This window comes from Martes martes (genome assembly GCF_963455335.1).
Source record: "Martes martes genome assembly, chromosome: 13".
Taxonomy (NCBI): domain Eukaryota; kingdom Metazoa; phylum Chordata; class Mammalia; order Carnivora; family Mustelidae; genus Martes; species Martes martes.
In genome coordinates, this window is record NC_137901.1 from 28,605,420 (window position 1) to 28,626,300 (window position 20,881).

The 20,881-nt window shown below is 47.4% G+C and overlaps 1 protein-coding gene across 1 annotated transcript in view; it reads right to left on the minus strand.

The window, feature by feature from the left end:
- Nucleotides 1–20,881, minus strand: part of SETBP1 (SET binding protein 1) — a 339,735-nt gene that overhangs the window by 280,511 nt on the left and 38,343 nt on the right. The window lies entirely within an intron of this gene.

Below are 20,881 nucleotides of genomic sequence, written 5' to 3' on the forward strand. Positions count from 1 at the left end.
TGAGGTTACTGTCAGAGAAGGCATGACTAATCATGATTAATTTGATCCGTGCCAACATAAACTGGATCCACCATTCACTAAATAATTATTTTGTAGCCTGGATACCATTTCCATAGGGTTCAGGGAAGTTGCTGGCCATTTATCACATTACAACAACAACAACAACCCCTACACAAACAAGAGAGGATAAAATAAGAAACCATCCTCAAAATAAAGCCAAATGTTTTCACATCCACCCACAAAATGCCTGCTTAAAGCTAGAAACAACAACAGTAACAACAAAAAAACCTACCTTACTCTCTTGTGCCAAAGGAAGACAAACAGAATTGACTGGACACATATCCTTCACCCAGAAAAAAAGAGGAGCCGAGCCTGATTTCTTTTTCAGGGCGAGAAAAGGATCAACCATCTAATTGGCAGAAGTACGTCCATGCCCCCAACTGATCTTTACTTTTTTCTTGTTGGTAAGATATCGGCACCCATTCAACATACGAGGAAACTGTGGTCTGGTAGATTTATTCCCGAACTGCCTAAAACCACAGACCATGTTTGCAGCAAAACCTGGTCTCTACCCAAGACTTCCATCTTGAGGATTATCCTTGGCAGTGACCTTTGACCAAGTTCATGCTGGGCCAGATCCTAACCCAGATTGTCTCTTCTGAGTTCTGAATCTAAAGGAGATGATTTTATGAATCATTTTACAAATATTTATTGAACACTGCCTAGGCACCAAATACTGTTCTAAGCACAAAAGCACACCAGTGAGCAGAGCAGAGCTCCCTCAAGGAGCTTTCCTTCTGGTAGAGAATGGAAGCTAATAAACAAATAAGCAAGCAAAATGCACAGCATATCAGGTAGAGATAAATGTGAGGTATAAAATAACTTGGGTGAGGAGGAACAGGGAAACTCAGAAGGGGTGGAGTCTGTTATTTTACATAGAGTGGTCAGCAAAGGCATCGTGGATAACGGATATTTAAGCAGAGAGGTCAGGAGAAAGCACTGCAGATGTTTGGGGGAGAAAACAGCAAAAAACAAGTATCTGAAGTTGACTGGTGCTTAGAGCCTTCTGGAAGGTGGGGCACAGTGAGATGAGGCCAGGCAGGTAACGGGGGCCAGCTCACTTATAACTCCACAAGCCACTGCAAAGAGTTGATCTTTGCACAGAATGAAATGGGGAGCCATTGCAGGTTTGGGGCAGGGGGCATCTACTGTGGAAACAGAATGGATAATCACATTTGGCATTTCCGCCTGTAAGTCCAGGCTAGAGAGACTTTTGAATGTCTTATGTGTATAGATGATAATCAGTGTCTTGTGAGCATACAACAAAGGGAAGACTGGAATAGAGGACTGAGTCCTGGGGCATTCCAATGTTTAGAGGCCAGAGAGATGAGGAGGACTGGCAAGAGATTCAGAAGAGGAGCAGGCAGAACTCAGAGGAAAACAGAGTGCTGCCCCAGAAGCCAAGGGAAAAGAGGTTCATGGAGGAAAGGATCAAATGTGACAAATGAGGCCAGGAGGGCAGATAGTAATTAATGTTATCAGAAGCTTAGGAGCATCTCTCCAAAGATAATTTAAATTCTGGCTTTCAGCATACATCAGAAGGAAACTGAAGAAAGGATTTCATAGCTTTAAACAGCCATTGTCACTTCCCATCCCTCTTGGGTTTGCAAACTGTTCACAGCCAGAGTTCACAGAGTCCACATGGTAACTCTCAGCCTCCGGTAGCCCAGCTCCATGCTACGTGTAGCGGGTGGTGTTTGCTTCCATCTAAGGGACACCGATGCCTCAATGTTGATCACCTCCCTGTTCCCCATCACAAGCAGGGGCAGAGAGGGAGCAATCTGTTTACCTGGCCTCATTTTAGATGGGAAGACAGTGAAACACTCATTTAGGTGCTTGGCCACATGCTACTGTCCCTTCTGTCCATCAGAGTTTGACTTCCATGACCTGGCGTTCAGCGACGGCTACCGCTCACTAGTTCCTAATCCCAACTATTCACTCCAACACATGCAGTTACTGACTGTTCCCTCAACACCTGGAACACTTCCCTACTTTTGGCCTGGGATGCCTCCCTCCCTACCTCTGCCTGTTTAAGATAGCTTTTAGGCCCAGTTAAATTCATCAGTGAATATTTCTATAAATGAGGCTCCTTGCAAGTCTAGAATAATTTCTCCCTTCTCTTTGTCCTGCCCATCTGTACTTATTATATACAAGTTTTGTGTTTGTGTCCGGCTAACTTGATCTATTTTTGGTGACAGAGGCACCATATCTTCATGATCTCTGTTTGTGTATCACTTAACACCAGCCTTGCCTCAAATAAGTACTCAACAATTATTTAGAGGTTGAGTGAATGACTCTTAACAAGAAATGATGGGGCTTAAGAGCTAAGAGCAAGTCAACAGTTGAGTTTAATTCAAGGCCTTTACATTCCGACACCCAGATCCACTCTTCAGAAATATCGGTTCCTGGCTCTATCCATGCCAACCACAGATGGTAACAGAGCTGTTCCCCATGTGCTGAAGGCCTTGGCTCAGACACCCCAGAAATGGGCTTGCATAGTCTTTCCTTCTCTGGGGACCACTCTCATATGCCCAGCCTCAATGGGAAACCCTTGACCCATTCTGGTTTTTAAAAGAAAGACTTCTTTCCGTTTATTTATTTATTTATTTATTTTTCACAGAATACCCTGGTAACAATTGAGATAATACCATCGAGTACATCAGAGAAAAGATAATGGGTCCATTAGGGCCCACAGAGTCCACGGAGCCACACCGAGAATTCCCACCCGCACATTTATCTCCGGACTCAGCACAGAGAAAAGTCAAACATCTCTGGCTTTACGTACGCTTCAGGATCTGAATGAAACTCAGACCCCTATGTGCTCAGTGCTAAATGCTTTGCACTGTTTGGATAACATCTTAGGAGCTCAGGGCCTGAGATACCAAAAACTGGCTCTGACCAGGGAAGAGATTCTGAGGCAGGGGTTTTGGACCTGGAAGGGTTTGTTAGAAGGTGACAGGACACGAGAGCATGTCGGGAGTGAGAAAAGAACTCAGCAGACCTTGAAGCAGGTTAAAAAAAAAAAAAAAAGTTTTTAGACGCTTGATAGAATTATGAATTGGCCAGGGTGAGAGATGAAGCTGGAAAGACCAGTCTGGCTAGCTAGTCCGGTTTGTTACCTAATGGTCTTAATATAGCTGCCTCTGTGCCTTTCACCTGGGTCAGCCAGGGCACAACAATGAGGCCATGCTGTGCCAAAGATCTTCCATCACAAGTGATGGAAAGAGCACTGTGTCAGGAGTCAGAAGGCTGGTGTCCCAGCCCCAGCTTTGCCACTGAAAAAACTTGCAAATATAAACAAGGCAATCAATTTTTCCCTGCTTTGGTCTTCTTCCTTAATGGAATAAAAGGGTAAAGCAATGACACTGCCCACCCCCTATCTTTACCAGGAGGCTCATATATGGTCATGATTATGAGAGCTCTTTTCAAAATCGATATGTACATGAAATAAATCTCTTGACAAAATACGGTGGGTTGTCTTAGGAAACACATTGGTAGAACTTAACATAGACGCACTGAGAGCAGTGGAATCCATCACGGCCCCTCACACAAAGAGTGGATTCTCGTGATGAGGGACCAGATAGTCAGTTCTTCGGAATCGGTGGGGGTACTGGGAGAACACTAGGTTCAGGACCAACTTGGACTGATTCCTAGCTCTGTTATTTGCTATCTTGTGTGACCTTGGGCAAGTTTTGTAAACTTGCTAAGCCTTGGTTTTGTTTTGTTTTATTTATCAGTAAAATTAAAACAACATCGCCTACTTTGTGGTGAAGATTAGGGATGAATCTGTGTGAAGTTTCAAAGTCAGTTCCTGGCACACAGCAGACTCGGAATTGTTGTGGCCATTTTCATAATTAGTTTTAATATCAAAGACCTCGTGTATGATAGATGCCATATCAAATGCATCAGCCATTTGCAAAGGACTAAAATGTTTCTGTTATCATAAACCTAATTTAAATCTTTTTTGATACTCCCTGCTTCTTTTTGCACGTCCTTTATTTGTCAAACTGAAAATGGTAACATGGAAATCAGCATATGATGTCAATGAAATACACTATGTGTTAGAAGATGTTCTAAAGACTTCTCCCTATCTCCTCACTCACCTTCAAAAAACCACAATGAAACAAAAAACGTCCATGCTTATGGATTGGAGAACAACTAAAAAATACATTGGTATTCCATACCACACTTACAGATTTTATGGATTAGATTTTATGCTTCTCTCATGTTTGGGTTGGCAAGGGGCTGGAGAGAGGAGGGAGAAGGGAAGGGAAAGAGGAGGTGTATAAACCAGAATGACTCAGGATAAGCATTTAGGCATTTAAAGTTAATGAAATCCACTGAGTTTCAGTCCGTCAGAGCCTCGCTCCACTCTGAGATGCTAGATATGAGGTCAGTTGACTGAGGTTTAGAATTTAGCTTTGCGGGCCATTACTGTGTTGCCAGTTTGGGTTACCGAGGAGAGGCAGGCTTCTGGACAGCCCTGGATGATCATTTAGAGGCTAGGCCGAGTCTCTTGGAGCACAGACACCGAGTCAGAGCTCTGCAGAGCCCCACACAGACCAGCTGCCTTCCCTCCCACCCTGGTAGAGTTGCGTGAGGCCTGCTGAGGGAGAGGCCTCCCCCTCTACCCCAACAAGGAAGTAGTAAGAACTTAAAGGTGAAACATTCTGGACCGATCACCTTTAAAACAAACACTGTTTCAGAAACGGTATTTACCAAGCTAGGAAAGGGAATGGACAGGGGACACGTTACACCTGCTCCGTTGTGGCTGCTGTAACCAAGTGGCTGCCCACACGGTAATCCTGACAAGCGCTCAGCCAAAAAGGTCGCAAGGTCCTCAGCAAGCCTCCGGGCCTGTGATTCCCACCCTGACTGCACATCACCAAGTCACTTCTGGGTGTTCCAGTTAACCGGTATGGGGTAAAGCACAGACATCAGGTGTTGTTGCTGTTGTTTTATAAAAATTCCCAGTGATTCCAACACGCAGCCAGAGTCGAGAACTAGGAGAACCGTGATCTACGTCAATACCATTAGGTGTCAGTGAGAAATATGAAGGTGGGAGATTCTGAATGAGTGATTTGTTCTAAAATCAAATCACCTTCCCCCTACTGTCCAATATTTTGATCGTATTTCAGGGAAATCTTATTTTTAGACTTAATGAGGAACCCCCCACCCCCCACCCCCGCCTCTCCCTGGGCACCCTGTATAGGGAAATGAAACTCTACAAGGCTGAGGTGGAAGAAGGGAACTGAAAGGTGAAACTGACTTTAAATAGGAATGAAACTGACAAGAGTCAGCTTCAAGGCTCAAAGCCGAGAAAGGAAGCAAATGAAAACAAACCACCTCACTGAGAAAAGCTAGTTAAACCCTGAAAGTTCTTTCAGTTTGGATAATTTAAGGTTTTAGTGAGGGATTATGTTCTACATGTTGAAAGTATTCCCCCCACGCGGTAAAGCTTAGCAGACCGGGCATTTCTAGGGGGCAGCTGCAGAGCTGTAAACAGTCTGCTGATTGAAAACACACCTCCTGAGATAAAACAGTGGACGGCAGTGGTCACTGCTCAAGGGCCACCACAGATAATCCAGGGGCTGCCACCTTCCCATGCCCGACGAACAGCACCTCTAGGCCCAATCCCAACAAGGGTTCCATCTGCTACTCAAAATAAATATCATCCCCCTTCTACATCACAAAAGGGTCCCAATTATAACTCACCAATTATAAATGAAATGGAAGAAAGATGATATTCTCTACTTTGGAAATGCCTAAGTTTAGATTCCCGATGGATGTGGTTACTTTGAAAAACTGGTTATAGAGTTTTAGTTTAGACCATGAACCGACATCACACAAATACAGCATCTATGATGGTCCCTGCAGGCATCTCAGGAACCCATAGGTGCCTTTCATCAGTGGACAACGGAAGAAATGCCCCTTTGCCCAAGTCTGTATTTTCTTACTTGGAAAACAGCGATGGGAGACCAGGTTCAAAGTTCCCCAAAAGATATGATTATGATCAAATCAGAAACAGGACAGAAGCAGTTGGAAAGACTGCGTGGTCAAGGATATGCAATGGCTCATTGATGCAAGTTATTAAACAAATAGCAAGATCTTTTAAAAAACCTATTTTAGCCCTTTGACGTCTAGAGTCTTAAGACATAGTTCCTGAGATCTAGTCTCAGCTACTGCTTGCTTTTTTTTGCCCAAAGGAAAAGGCTGGTAAGTCAAAGGAATGATCTGAGAACTGATTTATTTGGTCGTGTCCTTCCGTTGGCTGAAGCTCAGGAGTGTGCCCTGCCCTGTCCCTGTACTTTGTGATGTCCTGACAGCATCTTCCATCTCAGCAGTCTCTGTCCTCAGACTACCCTCCCCATATTCGAACAGGACTCTAAGTGGGTGACAGATGAGACAGAGAAGAGCTGGAACTTCCCAGCTCTTTCTTGATCACGTAGAGAGTGCCACGGAGGTTCCGCTACTACTCAGTCTTAGGACCCTCAGAGACACATGCAGCAGACCCATCTCCAGCCAGGAATGGGGTGGTGAGAAACACATTTCCCTAGCAAACATCAGTGATGTGGCTGGGGCACCTTGGGACTTGCTTTGGCCCACTTTGAAGTGTGGGAGGGTTAGCAGCCATAGGAACGGTCCCTGATCTGGAGAGAACGTTACAGTTTATGAATTGCTTCCCTTACTTTATGATAGAGTAGAAGAGTCTGGACTCTGAAGTCAGGGTTTAAATCCCAGGGGCATGGCCTCAGCCTGGCTGTTTCACCTCTCCAAGTCTCCACTCCATCATCTGCTAAACATTTCCCTCAGAACGGGAGGGAGGATTAGATGGGGTGGTGCAGATGAAGCATGTCGTGAAGGAACACAAAGTAAATGGTGAATAGACATTAGCTAGTCTTATTAGCAGAATGTTATTTATCTATTTATTTATTTAAAGATTTTATTTATTTATTTGACAGAGAAAGAGATCACAAGTAGGCAGAGAGGCAGGCAGAGAGAGGGGGGAAGCAGGCTCCCCGCTGAGCAGAGATCCCAATGCGGGGCTCGATCTCAGGATCTTGAGATCATGACCTGAACCGAAGGCAGAGGCTTAACCCACTGAGCCACCCAGGAGCCCCCAGAATCTTATTTAAACCTCATAATAACAACAACCCCAGCAACCGTGGTGGAGCCTGGTGGGAGGTACAGAGCATACAGGCTCACATGCAGCTGGGTGCAAGTGTGCACACGTACCCGCCGCTAGCTGGTGGGCAGTAGAGGGCTGTCTAGAGAACGGGCATTAGCAGTAAAGCAGGCTCTAGATAAAGCCATGTTTGATGGGTCCCAGCAGGAGTGTAACTGTATGGTGGACCACCGATGATTGAAAAACTACTAACAGAGACTAAGGATATTTAATTCAAATCCTACTTCATTGACAGACATGATCAGAGACCAAGCGTCTTGTCCAGGATCACCCAACTTGTTAGCAAGTGGCAGGACTGAGATGTCAACCCAACCTGTCCGGTCCTAAACCCCAATTCAAAGCAGAGGGAAGGGGGCCGTGGATTTCAAAAGTGAACCCAAATCCTCTCCCCCACTGCCCTATATCACCTGGTACTTCTGAACAAAGTCAAAAGGGCTTATCCTAAGAGCTGTTTCTTATCTTGGACGGTTGGGACTCAGATGTATGACTCCCCCCTAAAGAGAATAAAGAAATGTGAAATCTGCCTTTTGTCAAATGGATTTAGCACTGAATCCATCTTCAGGGCACCAAAATGCCACATGTGTGCATCAGTGAAGTCATTCTGGAAATTCAAGAAATCCACAAAACTGCCCCCTCGTGCTCCCCTAAGCGTGGCCCCATGCCAGAGAGAGAACAGGCATGAGTGAAAGCTCTCCTCCTGGGAAGCACTGAGAGTGGCGAATTTTCAGGACCTAGGTTTATATGGAAAAAGGGTACTGCATCATTAAAGAGGTTAATGAGCTTCGCAAGGCAGATGCCCCGAATGCTAGTGAGGGGACTGCAGAGGAGCGGAGGGGGTGGTGGGAGAGACACGTGCAGGGAATTGCTGCATTCTTCAATGTCAGGCGTGGTCAGGAGGTGCCCTCCTCATGGTAATAATTGCAGCAGAAGGACAAGCTCTCCTGGTGGGCACTGGAGCCTAGCTGATGGCTGGGCAGTGACCTGCCCTTCACATCCCGCCCTGGGCTCTCTGAGTGAAGAATGCACTTGTCAGCACAGAGATCCCTAAAGATTCTGCCAAAACCAGCTAGTTCACTGTTTTTCCAAAGGGTTGCCCACAGAATATTTGTCTCAGTGGAAAGTGTTCTATGATCAAATAGTGTTTGGGGGAAACTGCATATAACTTATGACTCTTGGGGCTTCGTAAGGCACATTAAGTTGTGAGAGGTTCTGAGAAATGCTTTATAAAGAAATTTATTTAATTTGTTTTTTAATCAAGTTTTTATAAAACTTATTTAATCACTGAAGTTTCTGCCTCTCCTCATTTTGTTTTTTGTTTTGTTTTTTTGAGGGGGCTTTTTTAACTTAACACCTAGCAACACCTGATTTTGGAAAACATTTTCAGAAAAGCTGTTCTAGTCCAAGATCCCTCATTCTGCAAAATATGAAACAGGTATGCTGAGGGGTCACAAACAAGTTGGCGGTTCTTCTTTTTTAGTAAGTGAAGGGTGTGTGACATTTTGTAGATAGGTTCAAGAAAATCAGCAAAGTCGCCAGGATAAAATATTGATCAGCAGATCAATATCAACTTATTGCTCACATTCTCCAATCAATAGTAGGCTGAAGAAGGAATGTCTTTTATTCTTTATGATGAAGTTTGGGACATGGTAAATTCCAGAATCAACCTGAGGGATGCTTTTGAGTTTGAACAGGAAAAACTTTTCTGAAATTGGTCATCGAGGTCATTGATATCTTTTTGAAGTTGAGATGCAGAGTCCAACAGAAAATGGGAGAGCCAAGGAGAACCACAGTGACAAAGTTAGCACTGACATGGGTGACTGGGTCTAGGTAAATTCTGGAGATGGAGTTCTATGCCCTGGGATGGGAATTTTATATGTTCTAATTACTATGAATATGTGATGCTCATTTTAAGAGGTCAAAACCACAGACATAAAGGGACTTCTCTATCAGAATACCCAGAATTCCTAACTAAACCCTGTTCTATTCAATTTCTCTATCCCCTGAAATAAAGTCATGGGACATTGTTACTTTTTTTAAAGTCAGCTCCACTGATGACATAAAATGGAAAAGAATAACAGAGAACACATTTGAAATCATCTTCAAAGACGATCTGAACACTGATCCAAAACTGACGTAGCGTTGATCAAGCTAGTTAGGTTTAAGTTAAAGGCACAGCCTAAGGAGTCAAGGTTATTAAAGCACCCTTCACAAATCCCACTGTGTTCTGCCCTGACCAGACTAGATCTAATAGAATAGATTCCACTTTATTCACACATGAGTTACATTTAAATAAGGCATTCATCGAGGCAGTGTCTTTCATTCAAGGATTGATATCAGGAATGACCTGCACAATGAGTAGAAACTGGAGAAACTAAAGTTGGTTAAGATCCAGAAGACTATGGCTCTGTATGAAAGGTCTCTTGTAGAAGAAAGGAAAGAGCTGGTTGATAGGACTTTAAGAAACTGCACAGAGGCAACCTATAAGGAGCGCCAGAAGACAATATTTAAGTGCAGTATAAGCACTAACTCTGTAAGAGTTTGAGCCGTCCATGGTGGTTAGCCAGATGTCTAGCATCCTTTCAACAACCACCTCTAACCAGACTTCTCCTGCCATAATTCAGTAGGATGGCCTCAAATTGCCCCCCAGAGTTCTGTCTTCGCCCTCCTTCCCATTCATGACTACAATTTGCCTCTCTTCTCTTCCTCCCTCACCTCCCTGGTCCACCACATGCCATCCTCAGTGTCCCACTATTCTTCTCCCAGACACTTGACCCTGACGTCCACACAGGACACGTGCTTTGCCACACCACACGCCTTGCCTCCAACACAAAGCTCATGCTCACCTAAAACATCACTGCCATGATCACACCAGTGGTTGGGTAGGAAGCCAACATCCATATGTTGAGGATTTGAGGGAGAGATTCCCTTAGGTGTGGGCGCCTGAAGCAATAGAGTGGAAGGGCTTGATAAGGGTATGATTCTATTATGTTTGAGGGAGCACTTGGTCTAACACACGAGATTCTCATAGCCAAAGCAAAGGCATTTCTACGACATTAGACAAGTCAGACTAGGTTTCTATTCCCTATTCTCACATCCCCGTCCCTGGGAGTAAGGCTTCTTAAAACAGCGTTCACCAAGGGTGGAGTAACATTTTCACACATGCTTTCTAGGAGCTGTCCAGATCATCCTTCCAGGGTTCTGTGATTCACTGCACAAAATCCCTATTCTTCTGTGGGGAGCTCGTGGTGGGTTCACATTGGTTCCAACACAAGAGTAGCCTCGGTGGATTAGAGGTCCTGGCAGGAAATCAATCTCTAATCTCTTTTTAGTGGCTCATCCTTCTCAGTAGGGTTTTGGAAATAATCCACAAGCAAAGGTGACTTCTTGAGCTGTCAGAGAGGAATAGCGGGGAGAATGCTGTACTGTCAGACTGAAAGCCTGCATGATTGTTCTAGCTCTGACGGACCTTGAAAAAGTCAATAACCCTCCTTAAGCTTGGTTTCCTCATCTGTAGATCTGAGGAATTTGAATTTGCAGTAGCTTCTAACGTTTCCGGATCACAGACGATCTTAAGAATCTGATGAAAGGTATAGATTCCCTTCCCACAAAATGCTTAAAATTCACATAAAGACAAAACCATGCATCCAATTCCAGAAGGTTAGGAGAAAACCTCAAAACTGCCTATAGGATTCCATAGCAACCTTAGACCCTCGATTAAAAACTCCATGGACCAGTCAGTTATAGCATACTCTGATGTTTCTCTCTCTGGCTTTCCATCACACCTCCTCTGCAAATATTAATTTTATTAAGTATTTTTCTGCTTTTTAGCTCCCAGTCAGTTACACAGAGTTTCCTGACACCCCTAAGGCCCTTAAACTAATATATAAAATGTGCCATACGTACTCATTTTAAGAGACAGCACAGAAACAGCACAAATAAAGTCTGCAGTTGCCACTACTGGAGTATAACCTCTCTACTCAACTAAAGCACCCACCAGCACTCCACTTAGATCATCCCCCAAGAATTGCCACATTCTGCAGAAGCCTGTTGTTTGCCTTTGTCTCTCACCGTGACATGTACTTTGCATCTTAAGATTCCAGAGGCAGCTGGTCTGGCTCTCCGTCCGTGAAAAAGATGGTGGGCCCACTCAAACACTGACCACCAGTCCCATGTTCCAATGATCCAGGCATTCAAGGGCCACTGGGGTCCTGAATGGTCTCATACTGTGACTGCTCAATCAGGGGCATTCGGAGGGGAACTCGTCAAATAAATACGAGCCAAATAAAGAGACGTGGATTGTAAGTATTTTTGCTTTTCTCTTTTACTTAAAAATTGTATCCTACCTATTTCCCTAAAGTATCGAGTCAATACTATTGAGTATTTACTAAGAAGAAGAAAATATAACCCAAGACTTTAAGAAATAGAGGAAGATAGGTCCTGCTTTCAAGGACCTGGTATTGTAACTGGAGAGGAGACATGAATCAAATTTTTAAAAAGCCAGAAAGAGATAAGTCGAAGAACGATACAACCTGCAAAAAACTAGAAACAGCAGTAAAATGGAGGCCACACGCCTATGAGACAAATTGCCAAATAATGGGAGAGAAGAGGAAGAGGTGCAGAAAGCAAAGGATGGGCACTAATCCAAGTGTGGACCCCCTGCCCTTTTCATTCCAAAAGACTCCCTCATTTACTTTCTCTCCTCCAGCTCTCTCTTCCTTTCTTTGAAACTCTCGCAAAATCTTGCCGCTGGCTACGCAGCAACGTTCCTCCCGCCTGTTAGTGAGTGGAAGCTGTGAACTTGCCTATCTCACCGCCATAGATGTGGGGAACAGCAGGAAGGCTGATGTGGAAGGTGCTTTTGCTTATCTTCCTGCCCCCCGCTTGCACTTCTAGCCCTTTCACTGACTACACCCTGGACGATTCATTGGCCACACCATCAACCATCCACCCTGCCCTGCCATGTCCTACATGCAGCCGGTAAGTGCTTGGAGGACACTCACCTGGCTGTACCTCTTACTGACCCCCAAGTACCTGGCTCCTCCACGTTCGTGTGTACTTACCCAGGCCCTGCTCCAGCCCACCAGCTCCCCTCCCTGAGCCCCGCCACCTTCAAGGTTCAGTGCAAATCCTCCCTGCCCCAGGAAAGCCTGTCCTACTGACCCAGCCCAGGGTGACCTCTTACCTGCTACGATCGGTCACAGATTGTCAGTATCCCCCACACCTCCCATCTCACCTGGCCTTATTCTGAAAAATCTTTCACAACTTTAAATTTGGCACACCCTCAATTTTGTAGCAAAGCTGCCTGAGAGCAGAGGCCATGTGTTCCCTTCACCTTACATCCTCTGTAGAGCAGAACTCGGTGACAGCTGTACGGAACTGAGATGTGAAACCCAGAAGGATCCCGGTGGCATCTGGTTTGATGAAAGCAGATGTCCATAGCTCCTCCAAACATCTACCTGATAATGCTACCTTACTGAGACTCTCCAAACTCCAAGGTTTAAGCCCTAACTCCCAACATGATAGCATTTGGAGATGGGGCCTTTGGGAAGTAATTAGGGTTAGCTGAGATCATGGAGTACACATGATGGGATTGGTGCCCTTAGAAGAAGAGCAAGAGACACCAGAAATTTTCTCTCCATCACAGGACACAGCAAGAAGGGAACCATCTACAAGCCATGAAGAGGTTTCTTACCAGGAGCCAAATTGGCCAACACCTTGATCTTGGACTTCTCAGCCTCCCAAACTGTGGGGGATAAACATTTTTTGCTGAAACCAGCCAGTCTGTGGCATTTTGATACAGCAGTCTGAGCTAATACCAATATTTTAATGCATCTAGGAAGACATTAGTATCTCCATGATCTTCTTTGGCAATTTGCCCCCAGAACATCCCCCATCATACCTTCTTCCCCTCTACTCATGGGACATCTGCCCTGCTCGTCACAGCCTCATTCGGGGGGGGTCATATGATCCACAAATCCTTCCTTTAGTGCTAGGCCCCACTCCTGCCCCAGGCAGCCATCCTCACCCAGATCTCCCGGCAATGACCATGTATACCATTCCGCGGTGACTTTCTTCCGCACTGGCATGTCGGCGAGAAACAACCTGGTGAGTGAACACAGAGTGCAGGACAACTCTGGATAGTGAACTTCTGTTTTTTAATCTACCTTCTGTATTACTACTGTATTCCATTGATTCTCGGATGCACGATTTTTTCTTTCCAACATCTCTGAAACGGTCTTACAGTCTTTGGCATCTTAGATTTGATGATATATGGCATTTCAGTTTTCATATGTATGTCCTTATTCCTCAACAGACTACAAGCTCTTTTAGGACAGAACGCACGCATTATGTATCAGTTTTCCTTCCCTTATCCAGCAAAGACCCCGTGGACAGCATAGATCCTCCATACTTTCTTGCGAAAGGAGGAAACTCCCTCCCTGAAATCCAATAAGGAGCTCTTCTGGGGTCTGAGATCTCCAACTGTTCCTTCCCTCCTGAGAAAAGACAAGAGCAACCAGAGATGTGGCTATGGTGGACAGTGAGGCGGCCTAATCCTTGGCCACTTGTTTCCCACATCACAGAATTTTGGAATTGGAAGCATACACTGACTCCACTTTGGTTTCTCTCTCTGAATCCCAGAGTCACACGTCTTTCTTTGTGCCTCGTTTTCTCTTTTATAAAATGGATCTGATTACAGTTACCCCTTCAGAAACAGGCAATGACTGGAACGGAACTAAATGATCATGTCTTATAAATGTTGCAGGGGAGGTCATGAGTATTATCAAGCACCTGGCCTGAGGCCCTGCTGCTTCCAAGGATGGAAATCGGGAGGTTGCTGCTCTATAAGAACCCCCCTAAGCTCTCCCCCTTTCTCTCCATAATGTCTACCCCAGAAAAAAATCTGCCAAGGAACAGAGAAGACTTTCTAGTCATGGAAAGAAGGAGGGGCAATGGATAGTGAGAAGAGCTAGCAGAGGGTTCCATACCAGGCCTTGGGAGACACTCGCTCAGCCCTGTTCTTCATCAGTCTGTGTCTACTTGTGTGTCCTCCCACATGCCCAGGCAGCAAGTGCAAATATGTCTTGTTACACGATCCATCCTGTGTTGCCCAATAAATAACAGACACAATCTAAGTTGCCAAGAGCAGCTTATCAGAGGCTGATCTTTATGTCTGGATCCGAGGTCCTGGAATACCAACCCAATTAAGTGGAAGCTAAATGAGCTCTGGACACAATTCCCTTCACCTGCACTGCTCCTTCGAGGTGCATGCATGAACATGCAGATGATGCCAGCACACACACAATCTTCCTTCTGTGAGGCATCAGGAATGGTCTCAGATTGAGCTCCTGCTATCAGTCAACTTTTTGCAAAGCCACGGACTCTTTAGCTCCATGAGGTATGACCAAGACCTGGAACCATCCTGATGTTTTCTTAATAAAAACAATGAGGCCAAAGTTGCTAAAACTAGCATGCTCCGATAGCACCCCCCCCCCACTTTGTTTTTCCTCCTCTGGAAACATAAACCAATGTTCTGGTTCATTCCCTCTTTCCCTTTTCTTTTCCAGGCCTGCATCTCTAAACTGTGTTCTCCCTGACTAACGAGGAGACAAAGAGATCATCTTTTGCCACAGCTCAAAGAAAGACAATTGTGCCCCACTTCATGTTAGTGGTCTGGCCCTCCATTCCTCGTTTCTTTCCTCTCTCTTTTGGTGATGGGGGCTGGGGGTAAGGGGGCGGGTGTTAGGGACAATGGAATTGGTGTTCCACAAAGCTTCCTTCTCCAGAATCTTTGCCTTGTGTCTCCCAAACCCATCCAACCTTCCAAGGCACAAAATTAGTGTAAGCCATCCTTACAAAGACCCATTGACCCAAAGATCTACGCCTCTCTGTCTCTACATAAGAATCAGGGTTGGGAGTGGTCCAGGGATAGCTGGTCTAGTAGGCATCCGTTTGTGATCTCATGAGTTCCGGAAACACCATAAACTCGACCACACTTGGAGATCCATGATGCTCATTAACATATTAAAGTCTCTGAGACATCCTATTGCAAAGACATCTGTTTCGCTTCCTTTGGCCAGGGGTGTTTCCCAATCTTTTTTGCTCATGGAATCTTTGTTGGCCTCTAATACCTCTTAATGCTCTGGGTCAGTGTGTTCCACGGACTCCATATTGTAACACGAGGGCCTCATCCCACAGTTCATTTTTCTGATGGGAAAAGGAAGAAACAGAGAGGGGCACTATTCCTTAATCTCAGTGGTGAAGAGCAGTGTGAAGCAGTTCAGAAGACACAGAGCAGGTTTGGGACTGGGAGGGAAGATGTCTCGGGATAAGCCTGTCTCTGCCTGCCCTCCCCTAGCTGTGTGGCTTGAGCCAGCACCTCTCCTTCCTAGAGTTATTTCCATCCTCAGAAGAAGGAAGATTTTTTTTTTTCCTCCCAAGGATTTCTAAGGCTCTTTTCAGTTCCCTTTTCTGGGATACCGACGGAGACTCTAGTACTTGCTGTAACACCTTCTGGAGCGGGTCCCAGAAGTGTGAGCCTATAGTTGTTCTAAATTTAAACTTTAAAAAGCTCATGAGGATGTCAAGCCACATGCAGGGGAAAATAGCAAACCCCCCATGGGTCACAAAGGTACCACTGAAAGTAATGGTGTGGGGGCGATGCAGGCCCTTAGAACACAGGTCACCACCTGTACGAGGAGGCAGTCAGAGTGGGTACGGTCGATGCTGGCGTCATCCTTAACTGCGAAGCCCTGCTCCCCCACCTGCCACCTGCTGCTTCGCTCAGCACAAGGAGCCCAGCTTTAGATAGCAGCCAAAGCTGGGCTGGCTTGTGACAAGCCACTGTGCCAAGATCTGGCACCGGCCACCAAGGACTAGACAAAAGCGTGAGGGTTCTTCAGCACGACAGGATGCCTCCCGCATCCATGGCCTGCTGTGCCTGTCTCTCACGCCTACCCCAAGGTAGTGCATGGACAGCCAAGAGCAACATTTACGGTTCTCTCCAGTCACATGCGCATGTAGCTCTCCTGTCATCCTCACGGCCACCTCAGACGGCCATCTCCGTGTTGGCATACATCCACCGACTCAGGCCTCACCGTGTCTCCAGCGCATGGCGTGGCCTGGACCACTTTAATGTCTGCTGAACAAATGTTCACCTCTACGCTGAGAGTTCCCGACTGTTAAAACTCAGAATATAGATTAATCTATAAATTCATCAAATATCCTTTATGTGCCTTGGATATTGCGAGTGCTAAGCTACCCATTACGGGGCCACCAAGAGGTCATGCCAGCCCAGGCTCTGATCCCCCTGAAATTACATTAGATAACACCTGTGAAGGCTTAACTATGCCACAAACTTACCATCTCAGTCGTCCTACCCTTCCCCCCTCGCCCCCCAACCCCGCCCACCAAAATCTGTTGCTTTTCCTATATTTCCCATTAGGGTACATAGCCTGGAGGCAACCACTCACTCAGTCACCTAAAAAAGCAATAATAATTATCATCATTAGAGATGATATTTATTGAGTGTTTATTGTGGGCCAGCCTGGCAATGCTATGGATTTTTGCTATTACTTGCCTTATCCTACAGAGATGTGGGTACTATCACACAGCCATGATTTCTCTCCAACCTTGTACATGTAACCAGCCCTGAGGTCAGCTGCCCATCATAAACGTCTCTCCTCCCACCTTGATGTGCCAAACCTTAATTGCTATTCTTGCCTGAACTATTAGAGTCCCCTTCTAAATGGTCTTCTGGCTGATCTATAACCTATCCACCCCCAAATCACTCAAAACAGAAATGGAAGAGCAACCTCTTTACCCGGCACAGCTGATCACGTCTGCCACTCCACTCAAAGCCCCTCCAGGCTCCTTGGTGCACAGGAGTCTCTGAGATCAGGGAAGGCTGCCCAGAGAGGGATAGCTGCTAAGGCTTCATGGAACAGCTTTCCTGGCTCCTTCTCACACAGACTACCTTGAACTTCAAAATAATTCTGCACAGCCTCCTCCAGGAGCCTTCCCTGAGCACCACCCCTCACCCACGGCTTCCTCCTGCGTTCTTCTTCGATGTCCACGTAGCACCTGCGACAGAACCTAGCCGCAGCCTGCTTTCCGACCCCTGGACCCAGATCTCAGGGCAGCTGATCTGGACGCTACTTCCCCAGAAGCTGGCATGTCAACTGACAAGGCCGAGAGGTCTGGGCTCTTTAGCACAACCCCCTTCTCCCACTGGTAGCTTGATTTGTCACTGAATGCTTTACAAAAACTTCAGAGGAATGTAACACCCTCCCTTCTCTTTTCTCACGGCTTTAAAATACATTAATATTTCAAGAAACGTATCCATACTTTCTTCCTAACAGGAAGAATGCTCTCATGTGTTTCTGATGAAGAAACTGAGGCTCTGACAGATCAGGTGACTCGCCCAAGGTCACCCAGCTCCTGAGGGACAGAGCTCCCAGCCTGGCAGCTCTCTCCCTGCCTCAGCCCCCAGCCCCCTATTAAAAAACAAACCCAAGAGAGAATGTTAGGGATCTGTCTGCATACCCATATGTATTTATACACATACACGAATCTGTAATAGGAATAGATACACACATACATGAATGTGACTAGAGCCTGGTGTTTAAAGAAAGGGCTGGGGGCTCCCAGAGCCGCAGAAGGAGAGGAGGTCCCCCAGGAGGGGGCCGGCAGGGCGGGCCGGCAGCGGCCGCACAACAGACAGCTGGTGTTTGGGTGGTAGTAAATCACCCTGAAATGAGCCTCTTCCGTGGGCTCAATGAGGCCCCCACAACAAAGGGAGGCCCAGCTTGCAGCCGGACAGCCTGCCCGCCAGCCCCAGACGCATATAACAGCTTCATTCAGGAGCCCCACGTCCACACAAAGGCCCCGAAATCAATCCGACATCCCGCCACCCCGGACAATGCCCCGAATCTTCTCAGAATCGAAGGCTCAAGCGAGGGGACAGCATTCAGGGGAGATCAAACCGCCGGCCTGCTGCTGAAAGCAGGCGCGCCACAGACCTTTCGGCAAGCGGGCCCGGGGGAGGCGGGACGGTGCGGGCTCCGGCTGGGGCTCGGGCTCCTGCAGCCCGGCACACTCGGCCTAAGGGTGCGTCCAGCTCCGTGGTGAGCCGCCGCCGTAGCCACCGTGGCTGCCGTGGTCACCGTGGCCCCCTGCACTGCCACGAGGGTCCAAGTGTGCGACCCTCGCCAGCGAGAGCCACCGCGCTGCTGGGCCTCGGGGCTTTGTGCCGCCACAGCCCGTGTGAACCTCCATGGCAGGCGTTTCCCACTGGCTGTGGCCTGGACAGGAGGGCACGCCACACACACACACACATGCAAGTGCCCTGCCCGCGGCGGCGGCTTACGGTGTTGATAGTGGCAGCCCCACGCCAGGCCAGGGCGCCCCCGTTCCCAGGCAGGGCCCCTCCGGGTGCTCATCTGCTCCATTCTGCTGCCTAATCCGGTTATCAGCTGCTGAACCAAAGGCTTTCCTGGTGGAGCTGGGGAGGCTCCTGCAGCGGAGGGGGTCAGGCTGGGGAGCCTGGGCTGTAGTATCCTTTTTTTCCCAGGGTCATTGTTAAGACTCCTGGGTCTCTGCCAGTCCCCGAGACCCCTGATTCCCTGGAGGGTAGGACCGGACCTGCTCCTGGAATAGAGGCCTCCAGTGATGGCCAAGTGGAAGTGTGCCTGGAGTCACAGAGTAACAGCACCCTATCCGTGGTCACAGACTAACTGTGCCCGATCTGCGGGAACATGTGCACCGCAGTGACCAAGGCACCGGCCAGAACCTGACCAGAGACTCCAGGTAAAGCAGTGGGACATTCTAGGCGGCCACCAGGAAGGTCAAACAAATTGTGATGAAAAACGAAGGGCTTTTACGGAGGGGCCATTTGTCGTGGTCCCTATGCCCTGTTCTCCCACAGCCTGCCTGGACTTTTCCGTGCGAGTGCCCAGAGTGAACAGAGCCGGCAGGGCGAGGTGTAGGTACTGGGCAGCTGCCTGTGAAGAGCCCAATCAAACTGAGAAGGCACATTAAACCGGGCAAGGAGGCTCGGAGCAGAAGAAAGAACCAAGGGAACTGGGGGCCAGTCTTCCCTCAACCCCTACTGTGGGCACAGACACCTCTATTTTTTTCTCTCTCTCTAAACTGCTGGCCAAACTTCTGCCTGGAATCGACATACAGACAGCCATTCACCATGTTACATAAGAGATCCTGCCCACCACCCACTGCCCCCCTCAGGCCAGCCCCCCAAGCGCTGGAGCCCTAGGAAACTGAGAGGTGGTGCCCAGGGGGGCTAACTGGAGGAGGGGGCTGAACCTAGGAGAAGCACAAAGGGTATTTTCTGCCTTAGATTCACTTCATTCTCAACCGCCTTCACTAGCCAACAATAGTAAATTGAATCCAATTTCCCCCTTGGAAGGGTCAGTTGTTGTGGTGGTTTTTTGTTTTTGGGGTTTTTTTTTTTTACCCTTCTCCTTTCCATTTTCTGCTTTTTAGCTCACCTCCTCCAATCTACTTCCCTACAGGAGCCGAAATTAAACAAGCTCCCCATATGCCATGCCTCACTTGTTGTCTGTTCCCCTCACTGCCATCTGGCCTATTTGCTCAGCCAAAAAGAGAACGAGAGAGAGAGAGACAGAGAGAGAGAGAGAGGGAGAGGGAGAGAGAGAGAGAACGAGAAAGAGAGAGAGAGAGAGCAAGAGAGAGCAAAGAGGGAGGAGGAAGGGAAGAGGGGAAGGAAGGGAGGGCAGGGAATGGGGGAGGGGAGGGAGGAGAATAAGGGAGGGAGGGAGACAGCGAGAGAGGGAGGGAGGGAGGGAGAGAAGGAGGGAGAGCCAGACACAATGAGGAGGCAGGGGTGAGGATGCAGCCTCTCCCATCTGCTCCTTGGCCAGAGTCCCGGATGGAGCAGTAATGGAGAGCAACAGAACCAGTGATAATTAACCCAAACACAGACCTGTTTATTTAACCTGCTCCGATAGATCAACTCCGAGGCGGCGCTCTAGCAGAGGGCCCTGGGACACACTTAGGGAGACAGCCTGGAGGCTACTAAGGACACAGAGGCAGCCTGACCCTCCCCACAGACATCCCCGGGGCTGAGCGTGAGCTCCAGGAGCAGGAAGGAAGAGGAGACAGGGGCTGCCGAAAGAATCCCTCATACCCACTCAAATCTCCTGGTAAGAAATCCTTCTATCATCTTGCCTTTACCTCTGCCCATTATCCTATTTGATGGCAGTCGCTGCTTCCGGATGGCCACATGCTGCCAAGCAAAGCTAGCCAGTAAGATACACCGGTTTCCTGCGTCTTCCTGCCCCAGCGCTCCCTCTGGAGCACTACCCATCTTGGCATAAGGACCCGCGGCCAGGAGACAAAAAGCTAACTCGAGGACACAGAGGCTGGAGCGTAATCACCTGAACCCCAGACTACAATGGTCAGCGGCCAAGGACAAAAGCCAGAGGCATAGGGTGAAAGAGGCCTGAGGTTTGAGGCCTAGAACAGGCACTTTTGCAGCATCAACGTATCTGATTACTTTCTTCTCCCTGGGCTTCCATTTATCCACTTAACAGGGGCAGCAAAGCTGACCTCTTAAGACGTTTAATTTTCTTCAAAAATTAAAATGGAAAAAAAGATCAT